Genomic DNA, 21,218 nt, shown 5'->3' with positions numbered 1-21,218 from the left:
AGGCCGAGGCCCCGTGAAGACAGAGCAGAGGCTGAGAGACTCTGGATGAGGCAAGGCGGGATCTTGCCCTGGAGCCTGGGGACAGAGCGTGGCCCCCGACTTCAGACCGTGGAGAGCGCGGTGCTGTCATTCCAAGCTGCCGTTTGGGCTACTTTGTTTGGGCAGTGCCAGGAAACGAGCACATTCTCCAGCGGATTCTCCAGCGGATCGTGAGCCGACTGCTCTGGGTGTAGTTGTGGGTGTCTGTAAGGAAACCATGCAAACTCAGGTCACCCTTGACAACCCTGCGGCCACGTGCAAACATCAGGCTCTTCATGCACGTGCAGTCGCCCTGGTCACCGTCCCTGCTGCCCCCAGGGCCAGACCGCCACCGCCCTTCTCCCGGACAACAGTTCCTGGCCCGGCTCCACGCACCCCTGCGGTCCCCTCTCCCCACGGTGGCCATGCTCCGACGGCTCCGGTCACTCCCTGGCCTTCCTGCCGCCTCCTGAGCACCCAGGTACGCCCCAATTTTGCCCAGACAGCCGCCTGCTCCCTCCCTCCCGCATGCTGCCAGCCTTTTAGGGGCAAGGAAAGCATTAGAAGAGCAGTGTGGTCCTTGGGCTGGCAGCACGGTGCTCGTGGGAGCTCCCGGGGCTTCAGCGGCTGGGCCCCACCCGGCTGGGGGTCCGCAGGGGTGGGCTCACCAAGTGCTCCAGGAAGCCCTCCAGGTGATGCGGAGGCCCACTCCGGTTTGGGAACCCCTGCTCTCCCGCTGGGGTTAAATAAATATAGGCACCTGAAGACTTTGAAGGAGAGGTTTGCACCTTTCCGAAGACTCCTTGATGTGGAGATAATTCTTCAATCGCTCTGCTCTCCACCTACTCAAGTCAAGCCAGGAATTCATTCCCAGGCCCTGGGATCGCCCACCTCCCCAGCACTGCCCCCCACCCCCCATAGGCACCTTGATGGGATTAAAAAATACACCAAAACCCTTTTTGTTGACAATCCTCAGTGTCAAATACCAGGGTCGTTCCAGGAGGCTCATTAACATTCTGTTAATATGTGCATAAAATGTTGTCTGCGTCTGAGCCCAAATACACAGACTGGGAAATCAAAGAGAAACACTTCCCACCTTTTGCTGCCTTCCTCCTGAACAGTTATTTGTTTTAAAACAACTTCCTCAGGGAATTTCCTTTCTAAAAGAAACTCCTCTCCATTTTAAAGGAAAATGACCCCTTATTCCCCTCTCCTTAACCCATTTCTGACAGGGAGCCCTTAATGAGAGCGGGAGATTGCAACCGGCGTTTTTCCTGTCCTCTTTTTTAAGGCTGCAGGGCTAGAGGCTCTTTAGAAAACACCCTGAGGACATGTAGTGACTAAGAATGACTCACATTTTGTGTGGAATTTATACTAAGCGCAACTAACGCTTATTTTTTGTGTATGGCAAATAGTCACTGATGCACAATAGACTTACAGTAAATTATAAAAAAGACCTCTCACCAAAAGTTAACAGACATTAATGAAAGGACGTCCTCCCTGAAATAGCTTTATCACCAACGTGGGTTAAAGATGGACTGAGAGTAAAAACAGGAAAAACATCAACTCCTAATGCAAAGGTTTGTAATGTTTAATAATCTTCAGCAAATATTGTTGGTAAGTTTTTGATGCATCCAAGAAGTGAAAATAGGATTCTTTTGAAAAAAAAGAAAAAAAAGAAAAAGAAATCTGTGTCTGAGATTGATCTCTTGCTGGGTGAGCGGCAGCCAGGACGGGCAGGCAAACTTCTGTCCATCCTTGGCTCTCTGTCTGAACAAGATGCTGCAGAGATAATTCCTTCTGGTAACAATATTTAACAACTTTTAGCCCCTAGAGGAATCGTTCGTTTTCTTACTGGTTGGAAGCGACTGGAATGCATATTGTTGTGTGGCCAATATTCACCCCAATGTGGGACGAGCCATGCCCCTCCTTACACTCGTGCAGTCAAGACTTAACTCGAGAGAAGTTCCTGCACTTTCTGCTACTACCACCCTGAGACTTTAAAGATTGTATTTATTTATTTAAAGAGAGGGGCGGGAGGGCAGAGAGAGGGAGAGAAAGAGACTCTGAAGCAGACTTCCTGCTGAGCGTGGAGCCCCACTTGGGGCTTGATCTCATGACCCTGAGATCACGATCCTGAGCCAAAATCAAGAGTCTGACGCTCAACTGACTGAACCACCCAGGCGCCCCGACCCCACAGACTTTAAAGTCCTCACTCACTGGACCACAGACAGGAGAGTTGAACTTCTGCATCCTTCTGTTTGGCTTCCTTGGCCTCTCCCCATTCCTGCCTCGGTTTCCTCCTCTGCAGAGGGGAGTTGTGGGGAGGGAGAGGCGGCCGGAGGGGTTGACCTCAGCGTCTCACTGGCTGTCCCTTCCCAAGGTTCTCGGCACACAACCTTCTTGGGGCACGACACGTGTTGGGTCACATCATCCTCACACACAGAAGCTAAGGACTTCTGTCTGTGGCGGGCAAAGGCTCTGCTTTAAAGCGTGTTTTTGAAACTGGCTTTTGAAGGATTGAGCAGGTTTTATACACTCATGCTTCCACGAGACAGGAGAGTGAATTTCTAACGTAGACCATGACTCTGCATTTCCTCGCTCATGCATTTGAGGTATGATTGACATGGCCCTTCCCAGAGTGCGTCTCTCCTGTAGGACGGACCACTCCTACACTAAGAACCTACTTGAGAGGGTGTCATTTGCCAAAAGCAAAAGAATTGTTTCTGCTCTATTTTTTGTGGATAAGCGAAATACATTGCTCGGAAATATAAAAAGGTATATTTCATAGCACGGTGAAGGTCCATATATATCACACTGTATTTATTTATTTATTTATTTATTTATTTATTTATTTATTTATTTTTAATTTTAAAAATTTTATTATGTTATGTTAATCACCATACATCATTGGTTTTTGATGTAGTGATCCACGATCCATTGTTTTCGTATAACACCCAGTGCTCCATGCAGTACGTGCCCTCCTTAATACCCATCACCGGGCTGACCAATCCCCCCTCCCCCCTCCCCTCTAAAACTCTGTTTCTCAGGTCCATAGTCTCTCATGGTTCATCTCTCCCTCCAATTCCCCCCGCCCATTTTTCCCTTCCTTCTCCTAATGTCCTCCATGCTATTCCTTATGTTCCACAAATAAGTGAAACCATATGCTAATTGACTTTCTCTGCTTGACTTATTTCACTTAGCATAATCTCCTCCAGTCCCATCCATGTTGATGTAAAAGTTGGGTATTCATCCTTTCTGTTGGCTGAGTAATATCCCATTGTATATATGGACCACATCTTCTTTATCCATTCATCCATTGAAGGGCATCTTGGCTCTTTCCACAGTTTGGCTATTGTGGACATTGCTGCTGTGAACATTGGGGTGCATATGCCCCTTCTTTTCACTACATCTGTGTCTTTGGGGTAAATACCCAGTAGTGCAATTGCTGGGTCATAGTGTAGCTCTATTTTTAAATTTTTGAGGAACCTCCACACTGTTTTCCAAAGTGGCTGTACCAACTTGCATTCCCACCAACAGTGTAAGAGGGTTCCCCTTTCTCCACAACCTCTCCAACATTTGTTGTTTCTTTCCCTGTCCATTTTTGCCATTCTAACTGGTGTAAGATGGTATCTTAATGTGGTTTTGATTTAAATTTCCCTGATGGCTAATGATGATGAACATTTTTTCATGTGTCTGTTAGCCATTTGTATGTCTTCTTCAGAGAAGTGTCTTTTCATGTCTTCTGTCCATTTTTTGCCTTGATTATTTGGTTTTTTTGGGTGTTGAGTTTGAGAAGTTCTTTATAGATTTTGGATACCAGCCCTTTATCTGTAGTGTCATTTGCAAATACCTTCTCCCATTCTGTGGGTTGCCTCTTTGTTTTATTGACTGTTTCCTTTGCTGTGCAGAAGCTTTTCATCTTGATGAAGTCCCAAAAGTTCATTTTTGCTTTTGTTTCACTAGCTTTTGGAGATGTATCTTGAAAGAAGTTGCTGTGGCCGATGTCAAAGAGGTTACTGCCTATGTTCTCCTCTAGGATTTGGATGGATTCCTGTCTCACATTGAGGTCTTTCATCCACTTTGAGTTTATCTTTGTGAATGGTGTTAGAGAATGGTCGAGTTTCATTCTTCTGCATGTGGCTGTCCAATTTTCCCAGCACCATTTATTGAAGAGACTGTCTTTTTTCCATTGCATGTTTTTTCCTGCTTTGTCAAAGATTATTTGACTATAGAGTTGAGGGTCCATATCTGGGTTCTCTATTCTGTTCCATTGGTCTCTATGTCTGTTTTTGTGCCAGGACCATGCTGTCTTGGTGATCACTGCTTTGTAATATAGCTTGAAATCGGGCAACGTGATGCCCCCAGCTTTGTTTTTCTTTTTCAACATCTCCTTGGTGATTCAGGGTCTTTTCTGATTCCATACAAATTTTAGGATTGTTTGTTCCAGCACTTTGAAAAATGTCATTGGAATTTTGAATGGGGATAGCATTGAAGGTATAGATTGCTCTGGGTAGCATAGACATTTTAACAATGTTTATTCTTCCGATCCATGAGCACGGAATGTTTTTCAATCTTTTTGTGTCTTCTTCAATTTCTTTCATGAGTGTTCTGTAGTTCCTAGAGTATAGATCCTTTACCTCTTTGGTTAGGTTTATTCCGAGATATCTTATGGTTTTTGGTGCTATTGTAAATGGAATTGTTTCTCTAATTTCTCTTTCTACAGTTGCATTGTTTTCATCTTGTTAGTGTATAAGAATTCATATCTGTTTTAGTTTTGTTAGTGTATTGATTGTTAGTTAGTGTATTATTAGTGTATAAGAAAGCAACTGATTTCTGTGCATTGATTTTGTATCCTGCCACATTACTGAATTGTTGTATGAGTTCTAGTAATTTGGGGGTGGAGTCTTTTGGGTTTTCCACATAAAGTATCATGTCATCTGCGAAAAGAGAGAGTTTGACTTCTTCTTTGCCAGTTTGAATACCTTTTATTTCTTTTTGTTATCTGATTGCTGTTGCTAGGACTTCTAGTACTATGTTGAACAATAGTAGCGAGAGTGGGCAACCTTGACGTGTTCCTGATCTTAAGGAAAAGGCTCTCAGCTTTTCCCCATTGAGGATGATACTTGCTGTGGGTTTTTCATAGATGGATTTTAAGAACTTGAGGAATATTCCCTCTATCCCTATACTCCGAAGAGTTTTAATCTGGAAAGGATGCTGTATTTTGTCAAATGCTTTTTCTGCATCAATTGAGAGGACCATATGGTTCTTCTCCCTCCTTTTATTAATGTGTTCTACCACATTGATTGATTTGCAGATGTTGAACCACCTTTGCATCCCGGGGATAAATCCCACTTGGTCGTGGTGGATGATCCTTTTAATGTATTGTTGGATCCTATTAGCTAGGATTTTGTTGAGGATTTTGGAATCCATATTCATCAGGGATATCGGTCTGAAATTCTCCTCTTTAATGGGGTCCTTGCCTGGTTTGGGGATTAAGGTAATGCTGGCCTCATAGAATGAGTTTGGAAGTTTTCCTTCTGTTTCTATTTTTTAAAACAGCTTCAGTAGAATAGGTATTATTTCTTCTTTGAATGTTTGGTAGAATTCCCCAGGGAATCCATCAGGCTCTGGACTCTTGTTTTTTGGGAGGTTTTTGATCACTGCTTCAATCTCGTTACTGGTTATTGGCCTATTCAGGTTGTCAATTTCTTCCTGTTTCGGTCTTGGCAGCTTATAGGTTTCCAGGAAGGCCTCCATTTCATCCAGATTGCTCAGTTTATTGGCATATAGTTGTTGATAATAATTTCTAATAATTGTTTCTATTTCCTTAGTGTTAGTAGTGATCTCTCCCCTTTCATTCATAATTTTATTAATTTGGGTCCTTTCTCTTTTCTTTTGGATAAGTCTGGCCAGTGGTTTATTGATCTTATTAATTCTTTCAAAGAACCAACTTCTAGTTTCGTTGATCTGATCTACTGTGTTTCTGGTTTCTAATTCATTGATTTCTGCTCTAATCTTAATTATTTCTCTTCTAATGCATGGCTTAGGCATCGTTTGTTGCTTTTTCTCTAGTTCTTTAAGGTGTAGAGTTAGTTGGTGAATTCGGGATTTTTCTATTTTTTTGAGTCTCACACTGTATTTAATGCTGGAGGAACATAAAGATGTAGGAGAAGGTAACTGATTCATGGGCTTTATAAGAAATAGGATGAAGGAGGCAGTTTTCCATCAGTTCAGGAAAGGACTTGTGTTTTCCAGTTAGAGGAATAACACTGAGAAAGTGGAGTATTTTACTCAAGACAGTACCCTCTCCTCCTCGTGGGGAGTTTACACGATTTTCAAACAACAGCAAGCTTCGTGTCTGTTTCGTTGCTTACTTAATTGCAGTTATGAATGTATTTTAGGCTCTTAATAAATGTATGTTGATTTGAATTAGTTGGGCTTTAAAAATGGGTTATTACCTCAATAGTGCATTTTATTGATTTCCCATTCAGCATTTCTGTCGTGAAGGTCCTGAGCCAGAGACTCAGCAGGCAGTCAGAATTTTAAAGGCTGTGTGGTTTGGGGTTTACTGTGCTACATTTGCTCAATTGCTACACTTACATTTGGTTTTACTTTTTTATGGTTTCGATTTTTCCTTCATCTAGAAGCTCCAGACTTTCATATTTAAGAAAATTAACAGATATGAACATCAAGCGGACTGTTGAACTAGCAGAGTAAACGAGGTGTAATTCAAATAATTTGCATGCTGTGTGGGAGCTCGGGTGTACCTACCCACCCAGCACCTCCCCAGCCTCCCTCAAGCCTCCAGGGTGCAGATTCTCTTTCCTCGTGTTTCGAGACCAGGCCTCCAAGTGTGTTTTCTGGGCACTGCTGTCTTTGCCATGAAATTCAAAGCCCATTTTGTTTTCTTTCCAAGTGGCCCTTAGCATGTATGCGCTTATGTTTCTCATCCATAGGATACTGAGGATGGCGTTCATCATGAAGAGCAAGAAGTCTCTGGTTTAGAGGAAAGAGCTACAGAAGCACAGAGGAAAAGTGAGCACAGGCCCTGGCCCATGGATTCCCAAGGGCTGAGGTCAGGGTTCCTCTGAATGAGCTTGATGGTCATGCCATGAAGAACCTAGCATGGCTGGTACTCGGAAGCCCACATAAAGGATACTAACCCCAGCCTGACTCAGTCTACAGAATACTGCATTTTCCAACCTCCACCCCCAGAAAGGAACCTAATTTAGGATTTTAGGATCCCCTGTTTTAAGCCTAAAGAGGGTAGTTGTAATCTTTCCCATTTCTGAAATTATCAGCTCACCTTTGTTACAGAATTAGAGCTCTGTAAACTTGTTCTCTCAAGAGTTGGTTATTACCAAGATAAAAGTGTTAACTTAGAGAAGTTTAATATAAGAAATGTGAATATTTACTTTTTAAAATTTATTTTATTTTTTTCATCATAAGTATATCCTTTAATTCCTATCCCCTATTTCCCCCATCCCCCCCCCCCCCCCCCCTCCGGTTACCACCAATTTGTTCTCTATAATTGTCTGTTTCTTGGTTCCTTTTTTTTTTCCCTTTGCTCATTTCTTTTGTTTCTTAAATTCCACATATGAGTTAAATCATATGGTATTTGTCTTTCTCTGATTGACTTATTTCACTTAACATTATACTCTCTAGCTCTATCCATGTAGGTGCAAATGATGAGATGTCATTCTTTTTTATGGCTGAGTAATATTCCATTGTATATAGACCACATCTTCTTTATCCATTCATCTATCAATGGACACTTGGGCTGCTTCCATAGTTTGGCTATTGTTGATAATGCTGCTGTAAACATAGGGGTGCATGTATCCCTTCAAATTAATGTTTTTGTATTTTTGGGGTAAATACCCAGTAGTGGAATTACTGGATCATAGGGTAGCTCTATTTTTAACTTTTTGAGGAGCCTCCATATTGTTTTCCACAGTGGCTACACCAGTTTGCATTCCCACCAAGGGCGCAGGAGGGATCCTTTTTCTCCACATCCTCTCCAACACCTGTTGTTTCTTGGGTTGTTGATTTTAGCCGTTCTGACAGGTGTGAGGTGATATCTCATTGTGGTTTTGATTTATAGTTCACTGATGATGAGTGACGCTGAGCATCTTTTCATGTGTCTGTTGTCCATCTGGATATCTTCTTTGAAGAAATGTCTGTTCATCCCTTCTGTCCATTTTTTATTTTTTTAAAGATTTATTTATTTATTTGAGTGAGAGAGAGAGAGAGAGAGAGAGAGAGTGTGTGCGCATGAGTAGGGGGAAGGGGCAGAGGGAGAGGGAGAAGCAGATCCCCTGCTGAGCAGGGAGCCTGTTGAGGGACTCAATCCCAGGACCCTAGGATCATGACCTGAGCTGAAGGCAGTGCTTAACCAACTGAGTCACCCAGGCGTTCTTCTTATGCCCATTTTTTAATTGGATTATTTGTTTTTTGTACATTGAGTTGTACCAGTTCTTTATATAGTTTGAATATTAACCCTTTACTGGATATGTCATTTGCAAATATCTTCTCCCATTCAGTAGGTTGCCTTTTAGTTGTGTTTCCTTCGTTGTGCAGAGACTTTTTATTTTGTTGTAATCCCATTAGTTTATTTTTGCTTTTATTTCCCTAGCCTCAGGAGACATGTTTAGAAAAATGTTGCTACAGCCAATGTCAGAGACTTTACTGCCTGTGTTCTCTTCTAGGATTTTTATGGTTTCAGGTCTCACATTCAGGTCTTTAATCCATTTTGAGTTTATTTTTGTGTATGGTGTAAGAAAGTGGTCCAGTTTCATTCTTCTGCATGTGGCTGTCCAGTTTTCCCAACACCATTTGTTGAAAAGTCTGTCTTTTTCTCATTGGACATTCTTTCCTGCTTTGTTGAAGATTAATTGACCATATATTTGTTGGTTTATTTCTGGGTTTTCCATTCTGTTCCATTGATCTATGTGTCTATTTTGATGCCAGTACCAGACTGTTTTAATTACTACCATTCTTTAATATAACTTGAAATCTGTAATTGTGATACCTCCCCCCCCCTTTTTTTTCTTTTCAAGATTGCTTTGGCTATTTGGAGTCTTTTATGGTTCTATACAAATTTTAGGATTGTTTGTTCTAGTCCTGTGAAAAATGCTTTTGGTATTTTGATAAGGATTGCATTAAATCTGTAGATTGCTTTGGGTAGTATAGACATTTTAACAATATATGTTCTTTCAACCCATGAGCATGGAATATCTTCCACTTTCTTTACATCATCTTGAATATTTTTCATCAGCGTTTTGTAGTTTTTGGAGGACAGTTCTTTCACCTCTTTGGTTAAGTTTATTCCTAGATATTTTATTGTTTTGGGTGCAATTGTAAATGGTATTATTTTCTTAATTTCACTTTCTGCTGCTTCATTATTAGTATATAGGAAAGCAACAGATTTCTGTACATTGATTTTGAATCCTGTGGCTTTACTGAATTCATTTATCCATTCTAGTGGTTTTTCGTGGAGTTTTTAGGGTTTTCTATAGATAGTATCATGTCATCTGCAAAGAGTGAGAGTTTTACTTCTTCCTTACCAGCTTGGATGCCTTTCATTTCTTTTTGTTGTCTGATTGCTAAGACAAGGACTTCCAGTCCTGTGTTGAATAGAAGTGGTGAGAGTGGACATCCTTGTCTTGTTCCTGACCTTAGAGGAAAAGCTCTCAGTTTTTCACCATCGAGTTAACGATGTTGGCTGTGGGTTTTTTTATCTCTGTCTTTATTATGTTGAATTATGGTCCCTCTAGGCCTACTGTGCTGAGGGTTTTTGTCATGAATGGATGTTGTTAAATGTGAATAATTTAGTAGGAACTGAGACATAAGTAAAACCACTAGCATTTAGTAGATTTTGGTAGGTTTGGAAGATATGATTAATTATTTTCAGCAAACATTTTCTCAGGTGGGCATTGTTCTATTAATAATTATACTTGAGGAAATTTAAAAAGATAATCAATAAAAATATATATGTATTAGTAATAGAAAATAATTATAATTAAATAATTATTTCTGGTACCAGAAATCACTTAATAGTTTTCAAAATAATCAAAAATTATATTTCATTTGCTACTTTGCATACATACACTTTGCACAACAAATATTGGTTGTGTGGGCTTTGCTTCCAAAGCACCAACAATAACTGATTATTTTATCAAAATGGTGCTTTGTGTCAAGGAATCTAGGATACAATTTCCTGTGAACTCGAACCCAGTGGAGAAGACTATACCATGAAAAACTGCATTCTACCCACAACAGAGTAATCAGAATCAAACGAGATAATCCACTTCAGCATGCTAGCCTTATTATTTCCATTACTCACAGCACAGTGCTTTTTGCTCGTCATGGTGGCATTAAATCTACCTGTATGATTTTGCACAAATGAGTGCATGAGATGTAGCATATGCATGTATTTGTGTATATGTGTGTGTCTTTTAAAATCATACTACAAAGAAAGTTCTAGATCAACTCTGAGTGCATCACTGAGGCATATGGTGACATCTCTTCTAAATACGGGTTAACGATCCAGCTCTTTCCGCCATTTGGAACTTTGCTGACAACAGCAACTAAGCCAAATGACCTTAAAGAATCAAAATACATGTCACCCAGAGTCCATGTAGTGCATAAACATAATTACTGACGTATTGATAGAAAACACAGTAGTAGCAAGCACTTACAGAGGATTTACCACAACCAGCCCACCTCTCAGTACTTCGTCCGTATCAACGACCTTGGCTCTGGAGGAAACCACAGAAGCGAGGCACTGCTGTTTTTAAGCCCAGTCCCCCGAGGAGGAAAACCGAGGGAGGACAGAGTGACTTGTTAGTCACGTAGCTCGTATGTGGCGGAGCTGGAACTGAACCCAGACAGGTGCCTCTAGATTCCAGCTCCTGAACACTACTTCTTTCCACCTTGCAGCCTTTTGCATGGCCGTTGTGTAAAAGCAGCCATGTAAGCTCAGGCATGTCCTTTGCAGGCGGGATAGACATTCATCTGGACTTAATGGAGAAGTTTAATTGTCGACATAGTTGGTCAATTATCTGATTCTTCTGTTGTGCTTCTTATAAAATATGGTCATTAGACACATTTTTTACACTCTTATTTCTGTCAAGCTCTAAGCCCACGGCAGGTTGGACCCCAAGAATTAAAATGGTCACGGCAGCCGTCTGAGGGCCAGCGAGCTGCGCCGTTTCCATGCAGACCCTGGTGCTATCACCCCAGTATGGGCAGGGGAGTCATTTGTGGTCCCGGACGCCTGGCTGCGCATCAAGAAATATTCCGCTGTGTTTGAATCCAGAAAGGTTCTGAGCAGGGTCCGCCTGGGGCTACATCCACGTGCCCTCAGAGGCCCGAGCCCACGAGGCATGGGGGAGCCAAGACTCCGGTGGAAACTGTGATAGGAGCTGCCCAGGAGCACCCTAGAGATGCGCCCCAGGCTGAAGGATGGAGTCCCTGATGGACCTTTGGCAGGAAAGAATCTTGGTGTTTAATGTCATTAAAATGCATTCCACCTGAGATCCTTGGAACTTACAGGAACAGCCGTTAGGGGCCAGCAGAGCTGTGAGCCCCAAGGGCAGCACCCTTCCCTCCCACCTGACCCCAAGGGGCGGTCGGAGTTGACAAAGCAGGAAGCAGGGTGAGGCCAGCGTGCCCAGACCAGCTGTAGAGGCTGGACGATGGGCAGCACGTCCGTCACCAAAGCGGGAGAGAGGCCACAGCAGCTGACCAGCTGCAGAAAACCAGTCAGCAGAGGCTGGAGAAGACCAGAGCAGCAGGGCTGTAGGGCCAACGTGGGAGATGCTCAGGGCTTGGTACAACGTGGAGTGGGTTCAAGGCCCTGGGTGTGCAGCGCCGCTGGACGGGTTCACGGCCTGGGCTGTCTCCTGTTCCTCGCCCTCTCCCCTCTCTGGTCTGGGTAAGAAGGCTCACCATTCTCTTAGTCAAGTGTGGGTTGGTAAGGTATTATACAATTATAATGATCCCCGTGGAATTGTTGCAGGCAGGACACAGGAATCAACTGCAGGAAGAAATCCAAATTACGGACGTTTATTTATTTATTTTTAAAGATTTATTTATTTATTTGAGAGAGAGAAAGTGTGTGGGCGGAAGGGGCAGAGGGAGAGGGAGAGAGAATCTCAAGCAGACTTTCCACTGAGCACGGAGTCCCACGTGGGGCTCGATCTCATGACCCTGAGATCATGACCTGAGCTGAAATCAAGAGTCAGCCGCTTCACCAACTGAGCCACCAGGCACCCCAAGTTATGGAAGTTTTTTATAGAACAAGCCTGGAAAAACAAACCAGTGGAGAAGAGATGCTACAGAATAAATGCCTAGCACTTAAACTTTACAGCCTCCCCCAGCTACAGGTGGGCGAACAGTGAACAGTACACTGTTTCTTACCAGAGCAATCTGTTCATCTCGGTGATGGAGGAGAAGTTAATTTTTGCCTCTTGGGCAGAAATGATAAAATCAGAGACACAGCAGTTAGGTTTAACCCAGAAACACTGTAAAAACCTTTATATACAATGAAATAAAACTTCATGTTATAAGACAATGAAATCCAAAAACAATAAATGTGGAAACATGATGAAAGTTTGCATCCAGAATGCATACGGATTGCTATTAATGAATACATAACCAATAATTTGCTAAACAAATACTCAACGGGTACTAACAGTTCCACACAACAGCCCTTATGTTTACAGATTATATTAAGCTTTTCAGAGGGCATATTTTACGTCCTCTTTCCAGATGGCACAGGGCAGAGCCGGGACAAGAATCAGACAGGAGGGAACAGAAATAATGGATTTCTGCATAAAAACATTCAGCTCCACTAGTAAATTTAAATTATAGTCACTTGAGTTATTACTATTTTACTATCAAAGGAGCCAGACTAAAAATCCCTGACATGGGCTGGCACATAAACAATCAATGAAAATTTACTGAATGGAAATTAGCTGGATCAAGGTAGTTAATAAGATGTAATAATGTAACTTTAATAACTGTATAAAACTTTCATTACATAGAAAGGCACACATAACAGAATTACAAAATCAAAGTACCGAAGTCAGCAACAGGTGCATCAAGTAGAGCTGTCCATGGTTACTGTGGGAGACCGCCCCACGCAGCAGCAGTCCTGCGAGCGAGCCTCGGTGGGCTCCCCGCGACATCGACGTCGTTTCTTAGCTGTGTGTCTGTCTTCTCCCCCAGAAAAAGAAATATCCACTTTGTAAGGTTCTAGTAAATCGACCAGAGCACAGACCAGGGTTTGACTTAAAACATCTTCAATACATAGTTGCTGAATTAAGTAATGAAAGTAGAACCCAGCAGAGTGCCTTGTCCTTGGTAGGTGTTCCCTTTAATTATTTTTAGAAATACAAGAGACAAAGAGTCAGGTAAAGAGTTAATAATTGAATCTTACCAGTTTATTTTTATAAAACTGACTATAATGATACACACTGAAAAAGAAAAAGGCATAGCAAGTAGCTGATGCATTTTTGGAAATATCAAATGAAAAATGAATGCAATGTTTTAAACTTTATTTTTAAATCCTGTTACCTAGGCAACCTGACTATCCAGCTTGTTTCATTCCCTTCAGCTTCTGGAAGCTGAAGATTTACTTCTTAGATTTCTAGAGTAGAAAAGGGCCTCATAAATTGTTGTTTTAAATTTATACCTATGATCTGAAGGAATGTGAAACACACACACACAAATTCATGGCTTTTTTTTTTTTTTTTGGTAATACCAAACCTAAATGAGTGTTTAGGACATGGCATCAAATCGTAACTCATTCAACATGTGTTTGTATCCTCAGCACCAGTAGTCAGGATACAATGTAACAACAATGAGCACCTGCCCCTGCAGATCACCCAGGGAGCAGCCCATGGGGCATGCACCTGTTCAGTTGTCCCTCACAGCTCGACCCTCACAGCTCAACCAGGTAGGTAGGCTCTGTTGTCGCCCTTCCCATCCACAGATGAGAAACATGAAACATGGAGAGGTCATGGAGCTTCCCAGAAACCCAACTAGAAAACACCAGGGCTGGGAGTTGAGCTCTGGAAGTTTGGTGACAGGAGCTCAGCCCAGGAAGGGGCAGAGGCACATAAGCATAATCTCTAAAATGTGAAGGGTAAGAAAACAGAGATATATATGTGATCTTTTAGTGGAAGTAAAGATGATCCCATAGTCAGCTGATGGAACCCCAGGTGCATGGCTCTGTGGGACTCTAGATTGATAAACAGTGGAGTTCACACAACACTGGAGGGAGAAGCACTGCATGCATCCTATAGCTCACTGCATTGGCTCCGAGGCTCACAGTAAGTGACCACAAATGGAGTGGTCGACAGAATTTATTCCCTCACAGCTCTGGAGTGCAGAAGTCTGAAATCAGAGTGTCAACTTCTCTAGAAGGCAAAAGATACAAAAATGAAGACATTATGGTCAAGAGAAGAAGCTGAAGACATGACTGCACAACCTTAAAAGATGCCTCACAAAGATCCCAAGGTCAGGGACTCCAGTCACACAAGGACCTTTTCAAAAGATTAAGGGTGAGGCTCAGATCCTGTCAATCAATTCTGGAGCCTCTAAGGAGTTTCAGGGCATTGGCCCAGGGTCATCTCAGCAGGATCCAGTGGTAGAGATCTCAAAAAGATCTGTGGGTGAGGTCTTTGTTTCATGGAATGAGTCCCATCGAAATCCATGGGAGACACACAAAGTTGGAGAAAATTGCTTCTGCAGAAACCTGTCAGCTTGGGTAAAAAGGAATGAAGAAAGTACAAAATGAAAGGAGACCGTCTGAACCCCTAAATTCTACTGTCAGGAAGCAGGTTGAGAAAGCGGCTCAGCTGCAAACAAGCACCACCTTTTGTTTCAAACCAAGGAAGACTCAGAAAGCAGAACCAAGAGCCCAGAGGGTGAAGCTGTGAGAATTATTCCCAGGCCTTGAAACCTCATAGAGGAACTTCCAACCTTGCCCTTTTGGATTCAGAGACTCCTTTAGACTTTCCATTTCTCTCTTCTTTGGAGCAGAACTCTCTGTGGTTGTTGTCACCTGCCTGTCCCCCCAGTGCATGCTCAGTGTGTTGGGAGCAAGTAACTCTTCTCATTGGTTTCATAGGACCATAGATTGGCAGAAATTGTGTCCCAGGAACTGAACCTAGTGATTATACCAGGAACCTTCTCTGAATTTTGACCTGATTTTGATAATGACATTTTGAACTCTGAGCTGATGTTATGAAGAGAAGAGAATCTTGGGAACCTTGGGAGGGGCTGAGTGTCTCTTGCACGTGTTAGGCCCATGAACACAGGGGACAGAAGGCAATGGTGGCAGACAGACTCCAAGGTGGTCCCCACGATTCTTGCCTCCCGGTATTTATGCCTTTGTGTAATCCCCAACTCTGAATCACAAAGTAGGACCTGTGACTTGTTCCTAACCAATGGCATATGGCAACAGTGAAGGATGCCACTCTGGGGATCATGGACCACCATATAAGACTCCATCCTGCTCTCTCCCTTTGTTGACTCTGAAGAAGCTAGCCGCTATAAATCCTGTAACAAAAGGAATTGAGTGCTGCCAACATCCTCGTGAGTAGGGATGCTCATGCTTCCCCGGTCAGACCTCCAGCTGAGGATGCAGCCCGGCCAACACCTTGACTGCAACCTTGAGACTGTGAGCAGAATACCCAGCTAATCCATTTCTAGACTTCTGACTCACAGACACTGTGAGGTCATGAATGTGTGCTGTTTTAATCAGCTACTGCTGGGATAATATGTTACACAGCAATAAATACTGAATGCATGCAATATATTCCATTTATTCCATTAACACCAGTAAAAAGTGTGATGTCAGTACGTAGTAAAGATGTTAATGGCTAAGTGGTTATTGGTTTGCGTCATTTTTATTAACCTGAGCAGCATATCTTTAGCATATTAATAGCCCAGTTCATTCATGAAATAGATAAAAGTTAAGATTTTTTTTTTTAAAGATTTTATTTATTTGACAGAGACACAGTGAGAGAGGGAACACAAGTAAGTGGAGTGGGAGAGGGAGAAGCAGGCTTCCTGCGGAGCAGGGAGCCCAATGCGGGGCTCGATCCCAGGACCCTGGGATCATGACCTGAGCCGAAGGCAGCCGCCCAACCGACTGAGCCACCCAGACGCCCCAAAGTTAAGATTTTTAAACTATTTTGCACATAGTGGTAGTTCCTCCATATAATTAGTTCTCAAATTAGTTGATACAACTAGCAGATAAAACTTTAAGACTCATGGGGTACAAAAGCATTATTTAATATGCATTGATTTCCTCCTGCGTGCCAGACTGCTCCAGGCTTATCACAGACAGCGGTTTGCCATCAGAACAAGCTTGGGAGGAAGCTATTTTCACTAAGTCTAGTTTCCGCTGGAAAAACTGAGGGTTTGAGGGGTTAAGCAACTTGCCCAAAGCTGTGTGCTGATCTGAGCCCAAATTAGATGGACTCCAAAACTCATGTCCTTTTCATATACCACGCTGCTTATTTTTTAAGTGTTTAAACTGAGAGGTAGGAGATTCTTTCCCCCCAGTTTTATTCCTCTATTTACTTGTACCAGTACATTTTTTTAAAGATTTGTTTATTTCTTTTAGAGAGATGGAGAGAACACGCGTGTGAGTAGGGGGTGAGGCAGAGGGAAAGAATCTCAAGCAGACTCCCTGAGAATGGATCCTGATGCTGGGCTCAGTCTAATGACCCTGAGATCATGACCTGAGCCAAAACCAAGAGTCAGACACTTAACTGACTGAGTCACCCAGGCTCCCCTACCAGTACATTTTTAAAATAAGGATCTTTAAATATTTTTAAATTGTCATAATTATGTTGAACACATGAGAGAATGGAAATGCAAGCACTTTCCTTATTCCCTCACTAAATATTTTTCAGTGTCTTTTATTAAATATTATACAAATACAAAATAAGTAATTTTAATTTTTCTAGTTGTTAGCTACATTATTTCATTTTATTATTTCCATAAATATTTGCATCATAAAGAATACTGCAATCCATATTTATCTTGGATATGAATGAGTAGCAATTAATGTTTACTAAGCCCTCCAAGTATAATTTTCAAAAAGTTAAAAACATGGTTCTCGCACAAGTAAAAAATGAACATGTAGAAAAGATCAATGAAATGAAGAGCTGGTTCTTTGAAAAGATAAAGTTGGCAAAAATATAAATAAATTTATTTATTTGAGAGAGGACTCAAGTAAAATTAGAAATGAAAGAGGAGAAGTTACAACTGAAACACAAAGGATCACAAGAGGCTACTATGAACAACTATACTCCAATAAATTGGTTAACCTAGAAGAAATGGATGAATTCCTAGAAATATATAAACTACTGAGACTGAATCATGATAAGACAGAAAATCTGAACAGACTGATTACTAGTAAGAAGATCGAATCATTACTCAAAAACCTCCCAGGAGTGCCTGGGTGGCTCAGTCATTAAGTGTCTGCCTTCGGCTCAGGTCATGATCCCAGGGTCCTAGGATCGAGCCCCGCATCGGGATCCCTGCTTGGCGGGAAGCCTGCTTCTCCCTCTCCCACTCCCCCTGCTTGTGTTCCCTCTCTTGCTGTGTCTCTCTCTGTCAGATAAATAAATAAAATCTTAAAAAACAAAACAAAACAAAACAAAAACCTCTCAACAAAATCCAGGACCAGATGGCTTCACTGGTGATTTCTATCAAATGTTCAAAGAAGAATTAATACCAATCCTTCTCAAACTCTTCTGAAAACTAGAAGGAGAAGGAACTCTTCCAAACTAATTTTACCAGGCCAGCATTACCTTGCTATCAACACCAGACAAGGCGGCCACAAGGAAAGAAACTTACAGGCCAATATCTCTGATGAAAATATGTGCAAAAATCCTCAATAAAATATTAGCAAATTAAATTCAACAATACATTAGAAGGATCATACCCTGTAATCAAGTGGGATTTCTCCCAGGGATGCAAATATGGTTCACCATCTGCACATCAATCAATGTGATACACCGCATTAACAAAGTAAAGGATAAAAATCACATGAGCATCTCAAAAGATGCAAAAAAAGCATTTGACAAAAACTAAACATCCATTTATGATAAAAACTCTGAACAAGTGGGTATAGAAGGGACATTTCTCAATATAATAAAAGCTTTCTAGAACAAGCCACAGCCAAATCATACTCTATGAAGAGTTGAAGGCTTTCTCTCTAAGATCTGAACAAGACAAGGATGCCAACTCTTGCCATTTTTATTCAACACCATATTGGAAGTCCTAGACAGAGCAATGAGGCAAGAAAAAGAAATAAGAGGCATCCAAATTGGAAAGGAGGAAATAAAACTGTCACTATTTGGAGATGACATAATATTATATATAGAAAACCTAAAAACTCCACCAAAAGACTCTTAAGACTAATAAAAGAATTCAGTAAAGTTGCAGGAGACAAAATCAATGCACAAAAATCTGTTGCATTCCTATACACTAATAACGAGTTCTCAGAGAAATTAAGAAAATAATCTCATTTCCAATTTCATCAAAAAGGATAAAAAACTTAGTAATAAATTTAACTAAGGTGGTGAAAGACCTGTATATTGAAAACTATGAGGCATTAATGAAAGAAACTGAAGAAGACACAAATAAATGGGAAGCTATTCCATGCTCATGGATTGGAAGAATATTGCTAAAATGTCCACATAACCCAAAGCAATCTACAGATTCAATGCAGTCTCTATCAAAATTCCAAAGACATTTTTTTTGCAGAAATAGAACAATCCTAAAATGTGTATGGAACTACAAAAGACCCCAAATAGCCAAAGCAATCTTGGATAACTTTTCAGGGTCTAAAAATATCTCTAGGACAATTTTATATTTATAGATTTCTGTTTTCATAGGGGAAATATTCCCCCAAAATATTGATTTGAAAGAAAGGGCCTAATTTTGATGAACAAATCTGGTGTACCTGGTGTGTAGATACTACAATTCGTGACTACTGAAGTTTACAATTGCCCACAGCAATTAGATTCTCATTGCCACTATGGTTCCTTGACTTGAAGCTGCGTCTCAGTCAACTGTGAGCACTAGAAAAATAGTAAGGTGTAAAGTTAGGGTTCTTGGGGAGACCCCTGTGGGTCTGGTGCTGCACATTCTGGGAAATCAATGCAAGGGAGCTACGACTCAAGAAAAAGGTAAATCTTCTAGGAGACTCAAGGTTTGCATAAGGAAAATTCTCCCTGGATGCCTCCATTCTTCTGAGAGGTGTGACTCCCTCACAGTGAAAGGGAAAGGAGAACAGTAAACACACTTTCTATACATCTAAAGAAAAAGAGAGAGAGAGAGCAGAAGGCTGCAAATCTTTTTCCAGGGTGGTGGTTATTCTATTTGTGACTAGGCTTATACAAACATAATTACTAACGGAAGTGGGTCAAGTTGAAATTTCTGGGAAGCTGGCTTGGGTGGAGTAGGCTGAAACAGAAGTTAGTTGTTTTTATTTTAAACCCTTCTGAACAACGTGATTTTAAAAAAAACATGGACATATATTAACATGATATATTTTTTTAAATTATGAAGAAATTTAAAATTTTAGATTCAGAAGGCACTGAAGGTGCCATCAAATCCAACTCATTTTATGGAGACGTTGTAGTGTCAGGATCAGAAATGTTGGTTCAAAACTAAAAATAATGAATAGAATATATACATACATATAGAACACATATATTCTATTCTGAATTCAAGTGTTCCTAGCTCAGTTAGAATCAATGGGATAGGGTGATACCATTATTAAAGCTTAATCAAGCTATTCTAACTTGATATTCAGGGCACAACACAAGAAATATAACAATGAGAATATATTTGAATTTTCACCAAGAAAGAAAGTCACAGAGATGGCAAGGCACAAAGTAGAAGACAGGACCGCCTCAGTGGGGAGATGCCACGGCGCACTAGAGTTCCTTTTGGGATTATTTAAGTGATTTGCTTGTCTCCTTAAACTTCATCAGTGTTTACACTGTCATGTGTTATCTGTAAAGATATGTTATGATCAGATATTCTCTTTTTCTCCGAAAGGGAACACCGCATATAAAGAAATCATAAAGAAACAATTTCCGAGTCTTGGGTAATGCTTAGCAATACTTGCCTTTCGCCCAAGCATCTAAAATAGGCTTTCTGAAATGAAATTTACCCTAAACCGCTTTCCCACTCCCTTTCTCAAATGTTTAAGTGTAAACAAGTTTAAAAGGCACGATTCTGTTGGAAGCGCCTTTGCTTGGCTCCCTCGCGTTATTTCTAAGCCCATCTCTGTGGGTGGTCTGGTACCTGTGGATTCGCCGGGCCCGAGTGGCCGCGGCCGGGCTTCACCGGGTTGGCCGGGAGGGCCTCTGGCTGTCGCTGCCGCCGGGGCCTCGACCGAGGGGGTGGCCGCGGGCCGGGCGTCCGCCGAGGGTGTTCCGGGACCGCGCGCGGACCGCACCACCTGCCCCAGGGTGTTTGTGAAATCTCGATCCAGCCGTCCGGAGAAGGAGCTGTTTGTCCCCAAAGGAAAGCCAGCTGTAAGTATCTTAAATAGTCCAGACACCAAGTCGCAGCGAGGCCGGGAACCCTTGCTTGACAAACCACCGCTACTTGAAAACAAATTTCTTAATAGTTAAAATTTAAGGGAGCACAAGGGAACGTCTGGTTATTCATTAGAGTTGATTTTTACGAGAAACTGTTGCACAAGACTCCTTGGGAAGAGGCTTGGTACTCGCATCTCCGAGCTCACACGCGGCTAGTTAAGGGAAGACGTGAGGATGTGCGAAATCACAGAATCCCAACGTTCTCTTTTTACCCCTGGAGTCTTCTTACTGGGATGCCAGTAATTGCGGCTCCTAATGGCACAACTGGAAAGGGGACAGAAGAGCACAGCAGGTTTACGGCCTGCCAGCGGGGCTCCGGGCGGGTCGGGGGCCCGCGGCGTTTCCTCGGCGGGTCCCCGCTGCGCGCTCATTAGCGCCCACTCTCCTTAATGGCTTCCTGTGGCTGGATGTTTACTTGTCATTTGTTGTCGCCTTTGTCTCCCCGCTACCGAACCACAGGCTGACCGCAACTTTTCTTTCCTGCCCTGCAGCTTGCTCCTGGGGGTGAACAGGCGCCCCCGCGACCCCCCACCCCGCGCGCCCCGCCAGGCGCCC

This window comes from Mirounga leonina, unplaced genomic scaffold, assembly GCF_011800145.1.
Source record: "Mirounga leonina isolate KUSES-001 unplaced genomic scaffold, KU_Mleo_1.0 Mir_54, whole genome shotgun sequence".
Lineage (NCBI taxonomy): Eukaryota > Metazoa > Chordata > Mammalia > Carnivora > Phocidae > Mirounga > Mirounga leonina.
Note: the sequence above shows the minus strand (reverse complement) of the source record.